Source organism: Ips typographus, linkage group LG10 (genome assembly GCF_016097725.1).
Source record: "Ips typographus isolate SLU linkage group LG10, UJ_Ityp_2.0, whole genome shotgun sequence".
Lineage (NCBI taxonomy): Eukaryota > Metazoa > Arthropoda > Insecta > Coleoptera > Curculionidae > Ips > Ips typographus.
Genome location: NC_138431.1, coordinates 1,108,493 through 1,130,150, shown reverse-complemented (window position 1 = coordinate 1,130,150; position 21,658 = coordinate 1,108,493). Strand labels below are relative to the sequence as shown.

Sequence of the window (21,658 nt, the reverse complement as noted above, 5' to 3'; positions counted from 1 at the left end):
CTTGCGACTCCACTGAAAGAATATGGACTACTACTTCTTTCTGACAATTGCATAAGTCTGGTCGAGTTGCTGATACAGAATATAAAAGACTACCGATTATTTGTCTGCACTTTTTGATTAGGTCTTTATCGATGTCTGAACATTTTAACATATCAGAATCAAAATTTGAATCCTTTGGGGTACTAATAGGGTTACAATCTTGCATCTTAAACCTTTGCAATACCCGTTTTAAATAATCACCTTGAGAAAGTTTAGTACATCCCAACTCCAAATTTTGAACAACATTTACACCCAAATAATCAGTAATAATTCCGAGGTCTTTCATAGAAAAATTCTTATTTAGTACTAATTTTAAATCATTAACTTCGTTAATATCTGTGCCCAAAGTTAGAAGATCGTCAACATAAAGTAGCACAAAAATCTTTGACTGGTCTGTAATTTTACTATAAAGACAAGGATCGTTTTCAGATCTTCTGAACCCAGTTTCAACCATTAAAGTGTTAAATTTGAAATTCCAACATTTTGGTGAACCTTTGAGCCCATATATTGACTTCTTCAATTTGCACACAGTTGTAGCGTTATTTACATTCTGACCAGGTAATGACATGTAAACGTCATCAGTGATGTCACCATATAAAAAGGCACTTTGCACATCCATTTGATATACAGGTAATCCTAATTCATTTGCTACAACTAACAAAATTCGAAAAGTTACAAGCTTAGCCACAGGTGCGTAAATGTCATATAATTCATCGCTTAACTCTTGTTGAAAACCACGAGCTACTAATCGCGCTTTGTACTGTCCGTCACTGTTGATCTTAAAGAGTCACTTGCTTTCGATCACTGGTTTTCCAACCGGCCACGGCACTTCCGACCAAGTATCATTTTTTGCAAGAGCTTCTAGCTCTCTGTCAACCGCACTTGTCCATTTATCAGCGTCTCTTCCCGACACAGCCTCTTCCAAGGTTATTGGTTCTTCAGTTTCTGTGAAGAAACTTGTAGAATAGTCACTTAACCAATTTGGCTTTTTTAGCAAACGTCCCCTTCGATCTTGCCTTCGATTCATCAGGACCTGTTCAGGAATTTCATCACCCAAGGAATCAACATCATCAGATTCATGTGATGAAGGTGTATAGTCTGATCCCAAATCCGACCTTGAGTCTAACATTACACTTTCCTCCAATGTAACATTTTGTGTAAGGTCGTGTTGATTTATAGTTGAATTTGAGTCCTCTTCTTCTGACAAAACAGCCAGCTGCTCTTCCCTTTTCCGAGAGGTATCACCCAACTGAACCACTGTCTCTGCTGAATTAGGTAGACATATTAAATCTCTATGAATCTCTATTTTGTTTGACTTGGGAAAGAAAACTCTGTACCCTTTGCTTTCATCGCTACAACCAACCAGAATTCCCAGTTTGCATTTAGGGTCCAATTTTAATCGTTTTTCCTTTGGAATATGGCAGGCCACTTGTATTCCAAATTCTTTCAAAACGGAAATATTAAATCTTCTTCTATGCCACACTTCAAAAGGCGTCTTCTCAACGTCTCTACTCTCACCCACTCGATTCAATACAAAAGCCACTGTGTTAACAGCCTCTGCCCAGAGACTCTTATCTAAATTATGATTATGTAATAGTGACCTTGCACCCTCAACTAGTGTCCTATTTTCGCGTTCGGCGCGACCATTTTGTTGTGGGCTGTAACTACATGACCTTTCATGTTTGATTCCATTTTGCTGAAGAACCTGTTGTACTTCTCTATTAACATACTCCAACCCATTATCTGTTCTGAGTGTCTTGAGTTTGTTTCCAGTTTGTGTTTCAAGTAACTTGATAAAACTAAACTTGAGCTGCTAAAATCATTACGTAACGATAAACCCATTCTAATTCCATTCCGAAAATGGGAACTACATGAATTACCTAGCCTTAATGCAGGTTCTACAAAAGAGATTTGGAGTGTGAAAACAACTACAGATGTAGATTGCCCTCGTTACATCATCGTTGGATTTCAAACAAACAGAATTAATCAAGCTTTGAAGGACATAACTCAGTTTGATAATTTGAATATATCTGATATCAGACTATTTCTCAACGGTGAATATTATCCTTATGAGCGATTGAATTTAAATTTTACCAATAATGATTATGCTGACGCCCACTACAACTATGTACAATTTGCATCGAGTTTCTTTAATTCAGCTGAAAGGAGGGAAACACTTTTGGATTATGATGCTTTTAAAACCCACAGTATTTTTGTTATTGACTGTTCTCGGCGTGATGATAGCCTAAAATCATCTGCTATTGATGTTAAAATAGAAATTGAAACAAGAGTGGGTATACCCGCAGCTACTAAAGCTTATTGTGTAATAATTCAGGATTGTATTATGGAGCAATTACCACTTAGTGAAATTGTTCGCAAAGTAAATTAAATAAACAAGTTTTTTTTTTTTTGTTTTTCAAGTGGGGGTACTAATAAAAACAATGTTGCTGCTGCTGCTGCTGCTGCTGTAAGAGAGTTTTTGTGTGGAAAAATAAAGAACCAAAAAGTATAAAAAACACATTTTATTCTTCTTCTTCTTCTCGTGCTCCCCATAATTTTACCATTTCTAAACGTTTATGTATTTTGTTGCCCCAAACACATGAAAAATTGAAATTATAGGCGCTTGTTTTACAACACACATCACAATTCATATGAAAAAAGTTATGCTCATGCACTAGCAAAAAAGACACACCCTTGTAGTGATAAGCCCTTTCTTGTAAAACTCATCGTCAAAATCTTCATGGCATTCGGGACAAATATTCATAACTAAATTTATAGATCTTATCTCGAGAACATAATGGAAATTGCAAAAAACTATTAAATCATGGTGCTGTACAGCACGATTCCACAACCACCAATCCTTGTCTCGTTGATTCACATCTCCAGTAATGCTGTGGATGCGCTTGTCAACCTGGGCCTCATAAAAATCATTCACTTCCCTTATTCGTAATCTCACGTCAATATTCGGATTGTACGTACAGCAGCTATAGGTATCACTTACGACATCTTCACCATCATTATTTTGGTTTTCTTCTTCTTCAATCACTTCGTCGGGCCGGATTTGTGGTGGTGTAACAATGTTGCACAACTCGATGAGGGTTTCAGCACAATCACTATGGCAGGTGACTTAGACATTGTTCTTTGTTGTATCTTAGCTGCTGCAAACTGACTTGGAAGAAAAGAACTGTTTATTTTTACTACTGCGTTCGCTGCTTTTATATGCAGTTGTGACCAAAGAAAGGGGAGATAGGACATTACCAAAAACATATTTTTGTCACTTTTATATATTTTTGTGGTCAGATTTATGAAAATAAGCGAAAAACAACAATTATGTATTGATAGTAGGCCCGATAGGACATTAACAAACCCCATATTTGTTGTTTTTAAATATATTTTGTGGGTAGATACATGAAAAATAAGCGTACATCAACAACAATTATGTGTCAATGGTGGGAAAAGTGCAGCACCAAATATGGGCTGATAGGACATTAACAAAAAGCATAATTTGTTGTTTTTGAATATATTTGCAACCAAATACCTAATTACTTGAAAAATAAGCGTAAAAATTACTACGTAGTGACCCTGGTCAGACCATGTATGAAATTAAAAATCACTTTTTGATCATTTTTCAGTAGGTGTCCGACTGTTGACCTAAAAAGTTGAGCTCTCTCTCTGAAAAAAATGAAAGTGTTTGCTGTTGATATTCAAGGTTTTACCTTAAACGGGGTGCAAGGTTCAGAATTTATTGCTAAAGAAGTTACCATTTCAAATGGGTCGCAAGTTAACCATTACCTGTTTGAATCGCCAATGACGTACGCATCCTTATCTGCTGCTAATAAGAAAATAGTCAGTCGGGCAACATTTAATTACCATGGACTTCAATTTGCGCGTGGTAATATTAATTATAACCGAATAAATGATATAATTAAACGAGCGCTGTACGGTTGTGACGCCGTTTACGTTAAAAGTGTTGCAAATAAAGATTTCTTAGAAAAAGTTCTCAATGGTTTAGATATTAGCCCAAGTATTATTGATATGTCATTGGATTGGTCCGAGGGGTTGGGGGTTAGGGGTTGGGGGTTAGGGGGTTGGGGGTTAGGGGTTGGGGGTAGGGGTTGGGGGTTAGGGGTTGGGGGTTAGGGTTGGGGTTAGGGGTTGGGTGGGTGACCTTCACCGAACCTGTTTTGACAAGTGACATGCTATTCAAGGTTTAATTACCAGTGGACTTCACCACGTGACGTCACCAGGAGGGGGGGGGGGTGGGGGGGGGCGCACCGGGACGCGCCCGGTGACAGGTGACGTATGACAAGTGACAGGGGGGCCCGTGACGTATGACAAGTGACAGGGGGGCCCCGTGACGACAAGTGACAGGGGGGCCCACGGGGCTCCGCAAGGCGGGGCGCGGGGCTCCGGGGCTACGGGCACCACGCCTCGCGCCTTCACCATTTCATCAAAATGAGGCAGAACCCCCATTGCTCTACTACTTAGGCATATTGATAATAGCCTTAGTTAAGTTATGCACTAAAAAAAAAAATATAAATCCCTTTGTTTTTCTTAAATACGATATAAACCTATATTATAAATTGTCCATTTGCCTACCACTGGTTTTTATTTTGATACATTGTAAAGCCTTCGAAAACTTGTAATATGCTTATCAAGCGCTGCTTGCCCATATTATATCATGTGAAAACAGTTAACGTCCCCATATTGAAACTTTGTAATCTTTTTCTTACGTGCCCCGTTTGACTTTTATAAAGTCTTCAAGTTACATTTTTCAACCGTTTATTTATTACATTTAGCAACTCATATAATTTTTGAAATTGTAAACCCGTGGAATTTAACGCCCCATATTTTATCTACGGTACTTAATTACCGCATATGCTCGTAGTGTATTTTTTTTCCAATATACTTTTCTTTCATTTGCCCCTTATTTATACAGGGTGGCGCAACGAAAACGAAACAGCGACGTTTTCAGCCACCCGGTATATTGTTTCGAAAAACGCTCGGACACGTCAATGTTATTTTCGAGGGGGAAACATTTTTAGACTATAAAGGGGTTCCTACCTGTCACACTCTGGTCAGGGCGGAATCCACCCCCAAAATCTTAAATGGAATGATAGGTCGAGTTACACATCATTTGATAGGTCTTTCGATTCTCTTTACAAAAATACCTGGTTTAAGGACTTTTACTTCAGCGGTTCTCAAACAACAGACTATTTTATTAATTTACACATTTTATTGGAAGAAATATTTTTTACCTCGCCGCAGCAAAAAAATGACCATTGCAAACCTTCTTATGGTTCCACTAACAAAACAAAACAGTATCGTTGGTATTTCAAATCCAAATAAAAATAGACGACGAGTAACAAAGCCTCTCAGTCAGATACCAGTTAAACTTTGAGTGAAGTTTAGGTATTGCTTATTGTATTTTGATTTTTAAAGAAAGTAATAAAAATGGTTTATACCCTGCAAGAAAGAATCCAAATCGTTGAGCTGTTTTTTTTAAATAACCAAAATGCTCTTCGGATAGCTGAGCTCTTCAACGAACGTGGAGAAAATAGAAATGTGCAAAGGAAGTATGTTTTAGAACTGATTGCAAAATTCAGGGAAACAGGATCAGTGGCTAATAAGAAAAGAAATGTTCAAAGGCCAGTAAGGAGCGAAGTTACACAAGTTGCGGTTTTGGGACACGCTATTATGGATCCTAGGCTAAGCACCCGGCAATTAGCACTTGTGTCTGGTATTAATCGCCGAAGTGTACAAAGAATACTAAAAAGTAATCATTTTCACCCGTATAAAATAAAGCTGGTGCAGGAGCTCAATGAAGATGATTATGACAGACGCTTAGAGTTCTGTGAAACAGTAAGTGAAAGAGCATCAAATAATCCGAATTTTGTATTTAATACTTGTTTCTCGGATGAATGTTCATTTTTCTTAAATGGCACTGTAAACCGACATAACTGCCGTTATTGGTCTGACAGCAATCCACGAATTTACCGCGAAACACATACGCAATATCCACAAAAATTAAACGTTTGGTGTGGTGTCTTCGGAAACCATATCGTTGGACCATTTTTCATCGATGGCAATCTTGATGGGGACATGTACCTTAGACTATTGCAAGAAAGTATCAATCCAGAACTAACAAATATCATTGCAAATGATAATAATCTTCAATACGTCGAAGATGAGGTGATATTTCAGCAGGATGGAGCACCTCCGCATTATGCAATGGCTGTCCGCAATTATTTGAACGAGGTATACCCTGGTCGCTGGATTGGACGGAGAGGCACTATCGAATGGCCTGCACGATCACCAGATTTGTCACCTTTAGATTTCTTTCTTTGGGGTCATATTAAAAGTAAAATCTACGCTACCGAGCCAGCTTCACTAGAAGAATTACGTCAACGAATAACTTTTGAATTCCAACAGATAACTCCTGAAATGTTATCCAACGTGCGTGAACGATTTGTACAAAATCTGTATTATTGTATGGAAGTTAATGGAGGACATTTTCAGCATCTGTTGACTAGGTTTAAGTACGTTTGTAATTAACTTCTTTTAAAATTACGATTGCTAATTGTAAATATTTTTTTACGATACTGTTTTGTTTTGTTAGTGGAACCATAAAGAAGGTTTGCAATGGTCATTTTTTTGCTGCGGCGAGGTAAAAATATTTCTTCCAATAAAATGTGTAAATTAATTAAATAGTCTGTTGTTTGAGAACCGCTGAAGTAAAAGTCCTTAAACCAGGTATTTTTGTAAAGAGAATCGAAAGACCTATCAAATGATGTGTAACTCGACCTATCATTCCATTTAAGATTTTGGGGGTGGATTCCGCCCTGACCAGAGTGTGACAGGTAGGAACCCCTTTATAGTCTAAAAATGTTTCCCCCTCGAAAATAACATTGACGTGTCCGAGCGTTTTTCGAAACAATATACCGGGTGGCTGAAAACGTCGCTGTTTCGTTTTCGTTGCGCCACCCTGTATATATATACCATTGTATATTATTAATCTTCGCGCGCGCTTTTATTAATTATTCTCGTATGCTGGATTGTGCAAGTTAGAAATGAAATAACAATGATATTTATTCATCAGCAGTTTATATGATCATACCGCGATGACTTAAATAACAAAGTGATTGTCATCCGCTTGTAGCATAAGAAAAGAATTAATTGTAGATACATGTATCATTTTTTCCTTTTTCCCTTACTAAGGAAAATTACTTGCGTACTTTAGTACACTCTATTTGGGCTAATACTGTTTCGCCTTGGGACAGTGAGCGTAATTCTTTATTTTCTTTTAATTCGAGCGTAAAAATTTTTGATTCTGTAGAGATTTTATTTTCGCCCATCTTAGTCATTTCAATTCTTTCTTTTTCTTTTATAGGCGATTTCGAATTTCCACGGCGTCTGCTTTTCCTGCGGTTTACTACGTATTTTATAAGTTTATGTGCTATAATAATTACGAAAGAAGGAGGCACGCACAAGTAGTATAAAAGAATACATCATGTAGATATTCAGAGGATGCTTCCCCTTTTTTGTCTGCTCTTGCGGCAGCTACTAAATTTGACGCTACTATTACTCTATTTTGACTTTGTATCAAATATACCACAAGAATTGACAATATGATATTCCACACCAGGAATATTGTGTCACTGTGCAGACCGTATCTGTCACTATAAGTATTCTCTTGGCTTATTTCGTCAATTTGGTCGATTACTGTCCTGACTAGATTCTCGTTGCTAGTCAGATTCAAGTGCGGTATTTGCAGGGACCAATTCGTATTTAAACATTCTTCTATGTTTTTATAAGTGGGTACATTATTTGTTATTTTAGGGTTAAGTATGAAAGACTGTAGGTTGGACCATGTCGCTGGGATAATGTGGATAGCCATTGGTTTGAGAGTTACGACGTCGGGACAGGGAAAACGCTGAGGAATGATAGTTTTGCCTTGCGCTATCAGTTTGCAATTACAGGGCAGTTTTATCTTAATTGAGCCCTGGTGGCTGTAATTTTTTGGTATTGTTGAACTGGTTTCGCCGCATTCGATAATCGTTGTAGGGTCGGGGTGGGTAATAATGTATGTTTCTTCTGCTATTTCGGAAATTATTAGTGAACTTGACGTGTGGCAGTTCATTGGACAGAATTGACTTAACTCTTGTACCGTACATCCCTCGTACAGTTTTCTTGCACATTCAGGACCTTGGGTATTATCTGATGAGAATCGTGGGATGAAACATAATTTATCGTGATAGGGTTTACATTGGTGTAATCCTGAGCCCGAAATTTGACGTAGACTTTGTTTATCTTGGGTGGGTTCGTTGTTTACTGCCAAAAATAATGTTTGATGTGGTATTGTGCAAGTTTGGTTAAACCACGCAAAGGGTGAGGTTACTAATTCGAAAAGGTCCCAATGTTGATTTTTCTGTATCACTGGTATTTTGACTAATACTAGAATTTTGTTTTGGAAAAATGAGCATTCTGAAATTGGGAGTTCATAATACGTGGAGATCTGTTTAAGAGGGATTGCAATGTCTTGTTCGGATTTTTCAATCTCTAATTTTAGTTTTTTCAGATCGTTTCCCAGAACCGATGGGTTAATGATAGAGGGTGGGATTTTATGGTCCTTACATTGGTCAAGGATGGTGTGTCTTCGTAAGGCTCTTGTTATCACGATAATTCGTTTGAGGTTTTGAAATTCATTGTATGCCAGAATTGTGGTAAAATTGGCTTGGTGGCCCAAATTCATTATTTGTCGACGAAGTTCGTTTGTGCTGCCTTCTATGTATTTTATTCTATTTTCTGTCTCTTTGAACGATGACCGAATAGCTTTATCGTATTCCTTAAAATGCATAGAGTTCTCGCTAATCTCTCTTAATGTGTTTGAAAGCCCTTTTCCTAGTGTGTTGAGTCGATTTTTCATTCTCTCTTCATTTTCCGTTAGAAGTGTAAGTTTCTTCTCTGTAGCCAAACCACAACACCACGCGAACCCTTCTCCGATAAAATCTAGTGCCCTTTTTCCTCTAAACTGGCTATACTCTGTTTTCTCTCCTTTGGAGTGTTTATCCATTGATTTTATACTCCAACTTTCCTCAAATAAACTGAATTCCTGCGTAAAGGCTTCCGATAGTTGGTCTAGGTGATGCTGGAATATGCATCCTTCGCTGCTTTCTTGGCATTGTGTTTTTAATGGTTTTTGGCTCGTAAAGCTGGCGTCAAAACTTTCATCCCAAGTCGTCTCGTATTTTAGAGGTATCGTTGCTTCGTAGGTTATGGTGTTTGACAGCGGTTTCCAAAATGCCCCTGCGCTCACTTCCACATGATATTCCAGTCCCTCATATTGGTATAACAGGGTTGTTAATCTACACAAGATAATAGGATTAATAAGTGCAAATTACTCTTCCTAATATGCTCAAGCCTATATATTTAAAAAAAACAAGTATAAATTAAGAAGACATTATGTGTTTAATTGTTATCGTTGTGATCGTCTTTGGGATAAGCCTCGGGAGTCCAAGGATCATTATATGGTAATATTCGGCTTACGTGTATTATATCTTTTTTTGATTTTTTCGATGTCCCCAGTTGTACCTCGTAGTCCACGTCCGATACCTTCCTTGTTATATAGTAGGGCCCAGACCATCTTAAAAGTAATTTTTCGCTTTTCCCGACTTTTCTAAAGGGTGTGAATACCTTTACCTGGTCTCCTTCGGCATATTCTACGTGTCGGTGTTTGTTATCGTATCTTATTTTATCACTCTGTTGTTTCCTTTGTATATTGTTGACTGCCCGATTTCTAGCCGCTAATGCGCCCTCTCGGATGTCGTTACTTGTGCAAGGTCCTTCTGCGGGAATTAGATTTGCTTCTGTAGGTAATATTGGTTCTCGTCCGTATACTAACATAAAAGGTGAGAATTGTGTCGTATCTTGTCGGCTTGTATTGTAGGCAAAGGTGACTTGGCCCAAATATTCGTCCCAATCTGTCTGTTGCGTGTTTGTATAGATTGATAACATGTCCGCCAGTGTCTTATTTAATCGCTCCGTGAGACCATTCGTACTTGGGTGGTATGCTGTTGTGAATTGTTTAGTTGTACCCATTTTTTTTAATAATTCGTTGACTAATTCGGACTGAAACACCTTTCCTCTGTCGCTAAGTAAATATTTTGGTGCTCCGTGTCTTGTTGCTATATTTTCGAGTATAAATTTTGCTACGGGCCCGGCTTTTCCGTTTGGTAATGCTTTCGTTTCAGCCCATCTGGTTGCGTAATCTGTTGCGACTACAATCATAGTATTTCCGTTCCTACTTTTTCGAAATGGTCCCAATAAGTCGATTCCTACTCTTTCAAAAGGGGTTCCCACAGGGATCGGTTGAAGCAGTCCTATTGGTTTTCTATTTTGCTGTCCTTTTCTTGCTTGACAGTCTGCGCAGCCTTTTACAAACCTTTCGACGTCCTTCTGAAGTCCGTCCCAGTAATAACGGTCCTTGATTTTGTGCAAGGTCTTTGCCATACCGAGGTGTCCGCAAAGGGGTTCCGAGTGGTGGCTGTACATAATTTCTCCTACTAATTCTTTCGGGATTACCAACAATTTACTACGACCTGTATTGTTACTATTTATCTTGTATAGGACAACATTTTCCAGTCTAAAGTTTTTGGCCCTTTTCGCTAGTCCAATACTTGCGTTTTCCGGGTGTTCTACAGCTTCCACTAGCTCTCTTATAGCATCATCTTTGTTTTGAAATCCTTGAATGTCAATGGCCTCCAACAGAAACGTGTCTACTTCTTCCACTTCTTCTGGCGGCAGGACTGGGTGTCTGCTTACGCAATCGGCGTCTTTGTGAGCAACCCCACTCTTGTGTTCTATGGTGTAGTCGAATTCCGACAGTGTGATAGGCCATCTCGCTAGCCTGCCTATTGGGTCCTTTAAAGTTTTTAACCAGCAGAGCGCGTGATGATCGGTTATAATTTTTACTGGTTTTCCATATATTAATGATCTGAGATATTTTAATGCCCATACCGCCGCGAGTCCTTCGATTTCTGTTATGGTGTAATTTTTCTCTGCTTTTGATAGTGTCCTACTAGCATAGGCGATGGGGTGCTTCTTTCTTTCTTCATCTTCCTGTAGCAACACAGCTCCTACGCCTAACAAACTTCCGTCCACTCTTAGCTCCGTCGGCTTTTCGGGATTGTAGTGCGCTAACACTGGTGCAGTGCAAAGTTTTTCCTTTAAAATTTGGAATGCTTCCTCTTGACTTCCGCCCCAGATGAATTTTGTATCCTTATGTGTCACTCCGTATAGTGGCTTGGCCAACTGGCTGAAATTCTTTATGAACTTTCGATAATAATTACACAGCCCTAAAAAGCTTTGTACACTTTTTACATTTTTTGGGGTTGGGAAGTTTCTTATCGCTATTAATTTTGATTCATCTGGCTGAAGGCCTTCCCGCGAGACGCTGTACCCTAGAACATTAATTTTTTCTTTTAGGTATTCGCATTTACTGGGTTTTAGGGTTAGTCCTGCGTCCCTCAAGCGTTGAAATACTTTTCTTAGCTTAAACAGATGTTCTTCTTTTGTTTTTGAAAATATAATTATGTCATCCATGTATATAAGTATTTCTTTCCATTTCATGTCTCTAAACACCCTATCCGCTAATGCCTGAAATGTCGCCGGCGCGTTACATAGTCCAAAACTCATATAGTTAAATTCCCATAGTCCGTGCCCTTGTGTTTGAAATGCAGTATATTGTTTAGAATCCTCGTTTATCGGTACTTGCCAAAACCCAGAGTACATGTCCAACGTTGAAAAATACTTTGAATTGCCTAGGTATGTTAAGATGTCGTCGATATTTGGTACTGTGTATGCTGATTTTCTTGTTACGTCGTTAAGTTTTCTATAATCCACGCAAAACCTAGATTCGCCCGACTTTTTCTTTACCAAGACGACCGGACTGGCCCATGGTGATTGACTGGGTCTTATGATGTCGTATTTTTCCATTTCGATGATTTGTTGGTCGATTATATTTTTTTCTTTTTGTGACACCCTGTAAGCTCTGCTTTTTATTGGCCTCGCATCCCCGACGTCTATTTTATGCTCAACTAAGTTCGTTTTTCCCATATACTTCGGTGTTTTAGAGAACACGTCTGGGAATTCTAGTAGTGTTTCCTTGAAGAGGTTTTTTAGTTTTTCGTCTTTGATGTGCCCGATTTTATGGTCTTCCAAGGTGACTACTTCTTCATCGTCTTCTATTTGTAGAACGGCAAGTTCGTTGAGGTTAGGTTTGGTCTTCCGTTGTAAATACCCTATCGTGGTTCCTTTGTAAATTTTTTGCCTGTTAGTCTTTTTTGTAGTTGCGTGCACTGTCCATGTGTTTTTGTTTAAGTCCGGTCCTTCATGTAGAAGTATTCCCCTAGGTCGTAAGAATTCATCTTTTTCTATGAATTCGTAATTTGATAAGTCGGTCACTGTTACATCGACCGGTAGGTTCAATGCTACCTGGCTATATGTCTCGGGTTTCAAAACAATGTCGTGCAACGTCCAAACCTATCTATTGGATTTTCTTGAATTAAATTAATTTCCGGTAATCCCTCTTCTTCGTCTTCCCTTTGGGTTTGTGTACTCTGGTTTGAGACTGACTTGACGGGGTTTATTTTCATTGTACTAATACAATTTGTGAATTCTGTTTGTCCGAAGTTTAACGTTACTGTCGCGTCATTTTTTGTTAGTCTTACGGTTTTTGTGCCGTAATTGATCTCAGCGTTATTTTTGTTCAGGAAGTCGTTTCCAAGAATTAGTGGTTTAGACAAGTTTTTTACAACTAAGACCGATTTACGTCCTTTTAATTCGCCTAGTTCTATTAAGATTTCTCCCGTTCCCAACGGTTGTATTTTATTTCCCCCGGCTGCAACCAAATTCAAATTTTCGTCAAGGGGTTTATATTCTTTTATTAAATTACTGTCTATTATGCTTCTGCTGGATCCCGTGTCCAAAATTATGTCACAGTATGTGTTGTCTACTAGTCCTTTTATTTTCAGTATGTTCGGGCCTGATGTTTGGAGGGCGAACTCTGTTGGCCCCCTTATTGGAGTCGCCCACCTTCGTTTGGGTGCGCGTTTCCGCTTCTTCTCTCACTATAGCATGTATAGTGTCCCACTCGATTACACGTGTTACATCTCGGTCTCCCGTCGCTGTACCTAGTATTAGGTAGATTTTGCGGTCCTGTTGGGCGTCCCCGATGTGTAAATCCTCTCCCCCTGGGGGTCTGTTCTCTTCTTTCGTCGTATCTTAAGTTTTCATTCCTCCTGGGCTGGGACCTGTAGTTACCATTATTCGCAAAGTTTGATGGTCTGGCGTTTCCTCTGTATCCGCCGTTTCCTCTGTATCCATTGTTTCCTCTGTATCCATTGTTTCCTCTGTATCCATTGTATCCTCTGTTTCCACGGTAGCCTCCATACTGAGCTTGATAATTTGTCCGGTAATTTCTATTTGGACTTATTCGCCATTCGACGTTCGTCTTCCTGACGCCTGTTTGCGAAACTAGTTGTCTGAGAAAGCGTAAGCACTTCCGTTTGTGAGATCATTCTGTCCACCAGTACTCTTTCTCTGACGTCGCTCAATCTTAAGACGAGAGTTTTCAGTTTGTCCAAATTTGACGCATCGTTGCCAAAAAGGTAGTAGGTCTCGGCAAACGAAGGATGCAATCCTTGTTCGAATTGGTCTTTGAATGTTTCAAAGTTCATATTCGGGTCGATTTCATTCGCTAAATTCAATAGATCGTAGTAGTAGTGTTTGATATCCTCGCTGTCCCCTTGCTTTCTTTTATTGAACCTAAATTTTATCTTTCGTAGAGGGCTTTCTCCTCCAAATTCTTTAATAAAATCTTCTTTTATGTTTGACCAGGTCTTATTCCGATTTGTGTCGTCCACGGTGTAGCCTTGATACCATCGACCACTTGGACCCTCGAGGAAGCTCCCTAAATATGCTATCTTGAAACCATCGTCCCAACCATTACAATTCGCTATTTTTTCGTAATTATTTAAGAAGGTTATTGCCGAGTCCAAACTTGGGTTGAAGGTTGGTGGCGGGACAAACTTTGGTTTGGCAGGATTTTTTGTTTCTGATAAAGCGCTAGATAAAGTAACATTTGCCATTTCTACTGTAGTTACTCGATTATTTGGCGGTAAAGACTGTATAGACTGTGTAGGATTTGGTATGACCGTTTGGTCTAGTGGGTTGGGTGGTTGATCGACGTCCGAGTCGGACAAACTACTAGGGCTTGGGGCTATGTCGGCAGGTTTTTGACTGTTTTGCGGTTGGTGAATCTCGAATGTAAAGCGTTGTTTTTTTGGACTACGACAGAGATCTCCTACGGTGGTGCTGCTTAGGGGAGGGTCAAATAGCGAATGCGATGGGGTGGGCGATGTCCCAATTTGCAATCTTAAATCCAATTTATTTTTTGCCGCACTACGTGTCGTTCTTTTATCCCCACTGCTCATTTAGAAATAATATACGCATACAAATATTCACCTTAGGCAATCATTAGTTCCCATAAAAAAAAAACACATTTGCACATAGCCGAACTTAGTCTGACAAAAAAAAAAAAAAAAAATAATGATAATAGAATAATAAAAAAAAAAAAATCACTAGGCGCCTTTTCAATATTCGGGAGTTTCAATTTCACTGAGAAACTCTTCCATCTCTTGTTCAATAATTAACTGGAGTTTCCATTTGTGTACTATCTTTGTAGCCCAGAAACTTATTGCACCCCCTAATTTCCTATATTTGTTTACAGTTTTCCCTATCAGCGTGGTTTCTAATACCTTGACAGTAATTTTTATTTTTGAGAAGTATTTTAAAAGGTCAATTATTTCGTTTGCTTCACTAGTTTTTTCGTAAAATTTTTTAGAACAAACGTCATTGTATAGGGTGTCCAATCTTTTTTTAGTCTCCACGATATCGTTTATAAACCTCGTATATTCATTCATAGTTCAAACTTTTTTCTTTAAAGTTATACATGCTAATTATGAAATGTAGGTAATGAAGACCTACATTTAGAAATACCCGGCGCCTCCACCAAGTTGTCACGATCTAATTTTTAGCCGTAACGCGGGGACGTGTAGGCTGGGGTCGTAGTCAAGTTAAACTCAAAGATTGGATAACAAAAACAACAACGTTTATTCATAGAGAGAAACTAAGTTGAAGACTGATTTTATACACATTGTCAGACACAAGTTGGCTTATTTATAAATTACAAGTTCGTACTTACATGATAATAAATGCACAAACCATTTTGGACGAGGGTAAGTGTCAAGGTAGAGTTCCCTTAACTTTCGCGACCGAACCGTTTAGTTTCGCGGATAATTTCTAACTAACTTTTCTTTCCCAATTTCTCGGCTATTTATTGTAAGGTATTGCGATCCCTTAGTCAGTTCAATTTCTTAATTGCTTGTCTAAGCACTTGGATCATTGTCCGAACAATTGATGACTTATTGCTGACCGGCGATTGCAACACCTTAGCTAGCTTCCGTTCTAAAAGGTTCGATTGCTTATTTTGCAACCCAAGTGGTCGACGACTTGTTTCGGTCAGTGGCCGATTATTTGCTGACTAAGTAATTAACGAAAATCTACTTGTGACAATCTACTTATCGTATTCTAAAAATAAATTAATTTAACGGAACAGCGGTGGTCCGGTTTACCCAAAAAAAAACCTCAGCTAGTATCATGCGAATCTGGTATGGTATCCGAGACAACACCAACAAACAGAACCCCTTCCTGGGCTGCCATTCCTATTGCTCAGAAGCTGGAACTTGGTTATACGGTCCATGGACGGCCAGTCAGTTTGGTTCAACGGGTGCCCCTGAAATCGTTTAGAAAACCCCGCCTGACTCTCCAAGAGTCACCGACACGGTCCTCCAAGGTACGCCCTATGTACCCACCGGGAGGTTTACGGTCCGTCGGCTCTCCAAGATATCCCATTCATCCTTACAGGCTCAGTCAGGCCTGACCTACCAAGACGCCATGGCGCATCCTCCAGGCACGGTCAGCGGTTTACTTCTGGACCTCACGCTGCTCTAAAAAAACCAAGTATCGACCCATGCTAATCTCGGATACCTTTTACATCAGGAAAGGAACCTATGCTATGTTGGTGGAGTCGGTCACGGCAGACAAGCGGTAGGTTCCTGCAAATAACTATTAAACAGCAAAAGTCTATAAACTACGAGCCGGGTATAATTTGGGCAATTACTAGCTACGGACTCCCTATTCCCTCAAACCTTTCGGAGCTCAAGAACTTAGTTCGCATGGTCCCCTCCACTAAAAAAGAAAAGGTCCCTGCTCGGGCGCCAAATTTGTGACGCGTTTTTGAAATGGTTCTATTCAACAGCTCTAAACTCGGGCGCCACCTACTGAGCTGTTACTTGCCAGTAGGAACACGATTGCCTTCGGGGCGCTTTTAAATAGTGGAGAACGAAGTTTCTGGGTTTGTGAGCTCCGCAAGGATGAGTGAAGCAAACTGGTAACAAATCAACTCTCTTTATTCGGGACATAACCACATATCATACAAACTAAAGAAAACATACGGTGAAACTTAAAACGTATAGCGATTTTGGCGATACAGCTTAAATTTCAGAGGTTAAACTCACTGACAACATTTAAATATCAAATTTATTATCGATTTAGCTGACTAGTTAGTAACTTTTTACCTACCCTGTATAAGCGGTTGTCGAGCAGCCGTACCAGCAACAATGACCTGTTTACCCGTTGCTCGACAACCGCCTATACAGTGCAGGCCAAAACGTTTAAATTTTCTCATTTGTGTTCGTGTTTTACGACGAAAGGGCACAAGTTAGAGATCTGAAAATACAGAAAACTAGTGCGTGATACGCACTACAACTTTCATTATTACGATTTTTCAATCAAATCAACCGTACAGGCGCAAAAAAATCAAAACCGTTTTCCCATGTTAATCTCCTATGTCCAGGGTGCTCTTGGACACCTGGTATAAGCCAAAACTAAAGGAAATGAGTACCTAATGATATTTTAGCAATAATTGACCAAAATTAAAATCTCAACACTTTAGGAGAACTAAACGCACCGAGGTACATTAAAAAATTTACAAAAACAAAACTATATATCTACATATATAAACAATCTTTATTTTTCCAGCGAAAAAAAGGCTATCGACCACACGTGGTCTTTCTGCCTATGTTTACAAGTTCATATTATATATACATTATCTTATTCCTAATCAATATTTACAAATTATAGATAAAAAAAAAAATACTTCTATTGGAAATGCTCCAACAGGGTGGATGCGGGAAAGAGGTAACGGGATTGTCTTGTTGGTCTTGTTAAGCACAGTGGAGTAATTATAGTCCAGTTGTGTGGATTGTTTTTCCAATTGTTTTGGAGTTGTACGAGTCTGTCAGTTATTTTGGTCATAATCGTACGTTCGTAGAGAAATTGGTTGGATGGGTTGTGTTGAGGGTTTGCAGGATGTCGTATTTTAGTTATTAGTCTTAGAGCAATCTGTTCGGTGGTTTGTGTGTATTTTTTAGTTTTGTCAGTAGCGTTTGCTCTAAGTATGTGTCCGTAGTCCAGAACTGGTCTACAGATGGATTTGTAAATTTTAGTTGCTGTTTTTGTGCTAATACCTTTGTTTTTGTATGTTAATGTCCTAAAGTGCTTCGTTCTTTTAATAATTTCAGTTCGTGCATTTTTAAGGTGTTTTGTAAATTTTAGCTTTTGGTCTAGTGTCACTCCAAGGTATTTTACGTCATTTGTGGGTTCAGTGTGACTGTCCGCTGTAATAGTTGGAGTGTCGTCTTTGATTTGATAGTTTGCTAGTAATAGTTGGTTTTTAGTTGCGTTGGGCGTTAGTCTCCATCTGTAAAACCATGTCATAGTGTTGTCAGTAAGTAATTGTAGTTTTGACACTGCCTTTGACGTGGTTTTGTCGTGCACAATAAGTGCAGTGTCGTCTGCATATTGTAAAATGTATGCTGTTTTGTCAATTTGGTTTTTGTCCTGCTTGTTGTGGTTGTATATGTCGTGACAGTAGATGTTGTAAAGTAGGGGTGAGAGAGGCGAACCTTGCGGTAGTCCCTGTTCAGGACTGAAAGCAAAAGAATGTGTATTGTCTATTCGAACGTGAAGTTGTCTATTTTCCAGTAAGTTTCTGTTTGTAGAGTAGTCCTTTGTGCCAGACACTGTCAAAAGCCTTGTTGACATCCATGAACAAACAAGCTGTTTTGTTGCCGTTGAGATGCGTTGTTTGTATGTTGTTAGTTAAAATAAAAAGTGGGTGTATACTCGAGTGTTATCAACGCATTCCACTGGTATAGTGGAATGCGTTGTCCAATCTGTTCTTGAAGTCTGTTTTTGATGATGAGTTCGAGTAATTTGCTTAGTACTGGAAGTTGTGTAATAGGTCGGTAATTTTGAGTTTGTGTGTTGTCGAGTCCACTTTTTGGAAGCGGTATTTTTATGCCTGTTTTCCATGCATCCGGAATTATGTTGTGGCGAATGCAGTTGTTAAGTGAGTCTAGTATAAGTTTATGAGTTTCGGGGGTTAAGTTTTTCAGCAATTTGCTTTTAATTTTGTCCTTGCCTGGTGCGGTGTTCTTTAAGTTAGCTAGTGCTTCAACGTTAGAGATTAACGGAAAAGTATTGTCTGTTTGGTTGTCAATGTAGTTGTTGTACCAGTCATTTACTAAGGTCCAGTTTTCGACGTCAAAGTTAGGGTTGGTAGATGTCTGGAAAGCCTTCTGAAAGTGCCTGGCAAATGTGTTAGCTTTGTCTTGGTCTCAGTATTGTTCGGTGCCATTTTCGTCTATTGTTCCCAGCGGATTGGTTTATGGTATCGTGATAGTTTCTTAATTTTTTGCCAGTAAGAGTGAGTGAAGTAAGGTGCCAGTAAGTGAACAAGTTAGTTGCTTGGTTTTTTATTCTTGAAGGGGGAAAAAACTTAATCAAAACCCAAGGAAGTTGAATGATGTAAAAGCTGCATGTTTATCTCCTCTTTGATCCAAATCCTCGAGGCATGGTGGAGTGCCTTCTTGGAAGCTGTGGTGTTGGAGTTGGATCGTAGAGAGACATACTTGGGTTGTAGGCTTGTACGCAGACTCTCAGAGTTGAACCATATGTCCAGGAGGGCAAACTTCCTCCTTAGTAAGTTCTTATTGAGTCCACGGACCAGGAAAGCTTGACCAGCTGATTGTATCGAAAAGTAGTAGTCCATATGCACGCAGTGGAGTAGTGAGTGTAAGTGAAAGCAAAACTCAAAGTCGATCTCCACAAATATATATTAATAATAAGTTGTTATCTGCCTAACATGTTCTCTTTCATTGTTTATATTATTTGTCAGGTTTGCTGTATGTAGTAATACGTCTGGGGTCGAGTCTTGGTTTTGTGGCATCAGAAAAGTAGGCGGGGTTTGTTTTTTAATAAAGTCTTAGTGGTCTAAAAATCTGTTTAGTTGTATTTTCTTGTTTCTGTTTAAGTTTAAGTCTCCAATGATTATAGCATACTTGTACAGGCAAGCTTTAGTCAGTATGTTTTGTTCGATGTCTGAATAAGGATGGATGTATACAAGGAAGATATGGATTTTGTCGTCAAGGTAGGGTATAGTAAAGTGGAGGCAGTCATTTAGACGGTTATTTAAGGAAGAAGGGTTTGCTTTGCCTAGTTTTATTACCATGCTTGCAGATGTACTGCCAGTCCCTGTAAGTCGGAGTTTGTCCCAGTTTTGTTTGTGTTTCTACAAACAAGCAGCAGTCAGTGTCATTGCTCTCTACGTAATTAAAGATCAAATGTTTTTTTGTTGTTGAGTCCGTTAATGTTGGCGTATACTAGTTTTAAATTGAATGTTCTATATTTGAGATTGTTTGTCTTAGTTGGTCTTGGGGCTCTGTAGGGGAATTTTTGTTAGGAAGCAGCATGTCAAACATTAATATGTACATGTGATTTGCAAAATCGTCAACAAACTGTTTACGCAGTTTTTTTAATAGCTCCTCACGGTTGATGTTGGTGGCTTTATTCAGTTGATGCTTATAATTATTAATAATAAAATCGTGAGTACACGTATATATATACAAGAGAGACATACCCTTTTTAAGGTATGTCCTTCGCCATTGTCCACATTTTTGAGTTCACCTTTGTAGAGCGTTTTAATTCTTTTAGCTCCTGATGATGGGCATGTCTATGCCCGAAACTAGTCGAGCGCGCCCCCATTAACTGGTGGGTTAATAAATTTATAGTGGAAAAGACTGTATGTCATTCCGCACCCTGTAATATAATTATCTTATATAATAAAAAATTATCTAATTTAAAAGCGCGAGCTGTATTTATGCCTGGTTTATACAGAAACTTAACATTAAAAATATGATAAAGGGTGGTCCAAATTTATTGCAGGATACTTAAAGGATGGAGAGTAAAAAATAAACACCAAAGTGTCATGTTGAGTCATGTCATGTATGGTTGAGAAGTGTGCCTCAATATGTGCCCAAAAAAATAGTTTTGTCATTTTAATTAACTAACCAAAAAAACTCGTATTTGGGATGCTTGTATTTTAAAGTGCTACTATTTTAAAATGAATATTTAGAATTTTCTAAATTTTTAAAATATCCAGACAATCATCTTCAAGAAGAAAGTATGGAATATCAGATGTGCTACATCAGAATGCCTTAAAATTACAGCTTAATAAATTTGAAGCTGTCAAAATTTTTAAACGACCACCATATCTGTCCAGATTATTTTCAAAAATAGATAAACTCTCATATGACCACTTTAAAATGGTGAACATGAATGCAAAATTTCATTTAAGTAACTTTTCTTGTTAAAGAATGAAAATAAAAAATGGTGTTTGTGACATTAGAATAGGAACTCCGCAGAGACATTTTTTGTTACAGTTTATATTACACTTTGGAGTCAATTTTAGTTGTACTTTCTAACCTGGAATTATCCGACAATCAATTTGGACCACCCTATATAAAATAAAATAAAATATTAAGTTTCTGGAGGCTTTATACAGTCAAAATAAAATAAGGTTTATGAATTTTTATAAGGTTGAAGTATCTTTTGATAAACACATATAATAAGAAAATTGTACCGTGGAATTATAATGATTCGATGACGACGTAAAATTAAAGATAATTTGCATGATAGTATCTTTTCCATAATTTCACGAGGACGAGAAAAATTGGCAATGAAAACATGCTATGGAAAATTAACTTGTTAATTTGAAAGTTCGCAATTTAGTGAGATTGTCTCGCAATGTCACCAAAACGTCTCATTTTTATTAGGTTGAAGTATTACAAACCATTTTATTTTCAACCAGGTATGTAATAACGTTATTTCTTATGTGTAAACCAGGTGGAAAGATGAAAGTTACCTGCTTTTACTTTCCACCCACGTGGAAAGTGAGTACTGAAAGCAAGTACTTTCCACCCGGGTAAATGTCAATATGCGTTTTGTCATATCTGAGCTTACTTTTTATAGTTAAGAGACTGTGCCGCCACCTCTGCAACAGCTCGCAGCTCAGGTGATGATGAGTAACATCTGCGTCTTCAGAAATCTCCATGTTAAAAGCACTTTAAGGAACGTTTCAGCTCAAAATATTAAATAG

At 38.5% G+C, this 21,658-nt stretch overlaps 1 long non-coding RNA gene across 1 annotated transcript; it reads right to left on the bottom strand.

Moving 5' to 3' along the window:
• Nucleotides 1-3,545: 3,545 nt before the first annotated feature.
• On the bottom strand, nt 3,546-4,087 carry LOC145734879 (uncharacterized). Its single transcript, XR_014179539.1, has 2 exons — nt 3,832-4,087; nt 3,546-3,711 (listed from the first exon to the last, which is right to left on the bottom strand). It is a non-coding gene; the product is annotated as an uncharacterized LOC145734879 (long non-coding RNA).
• Between the last annotated feature and the right edge of the window lie 17,571 nt (nt 4,088-21,658).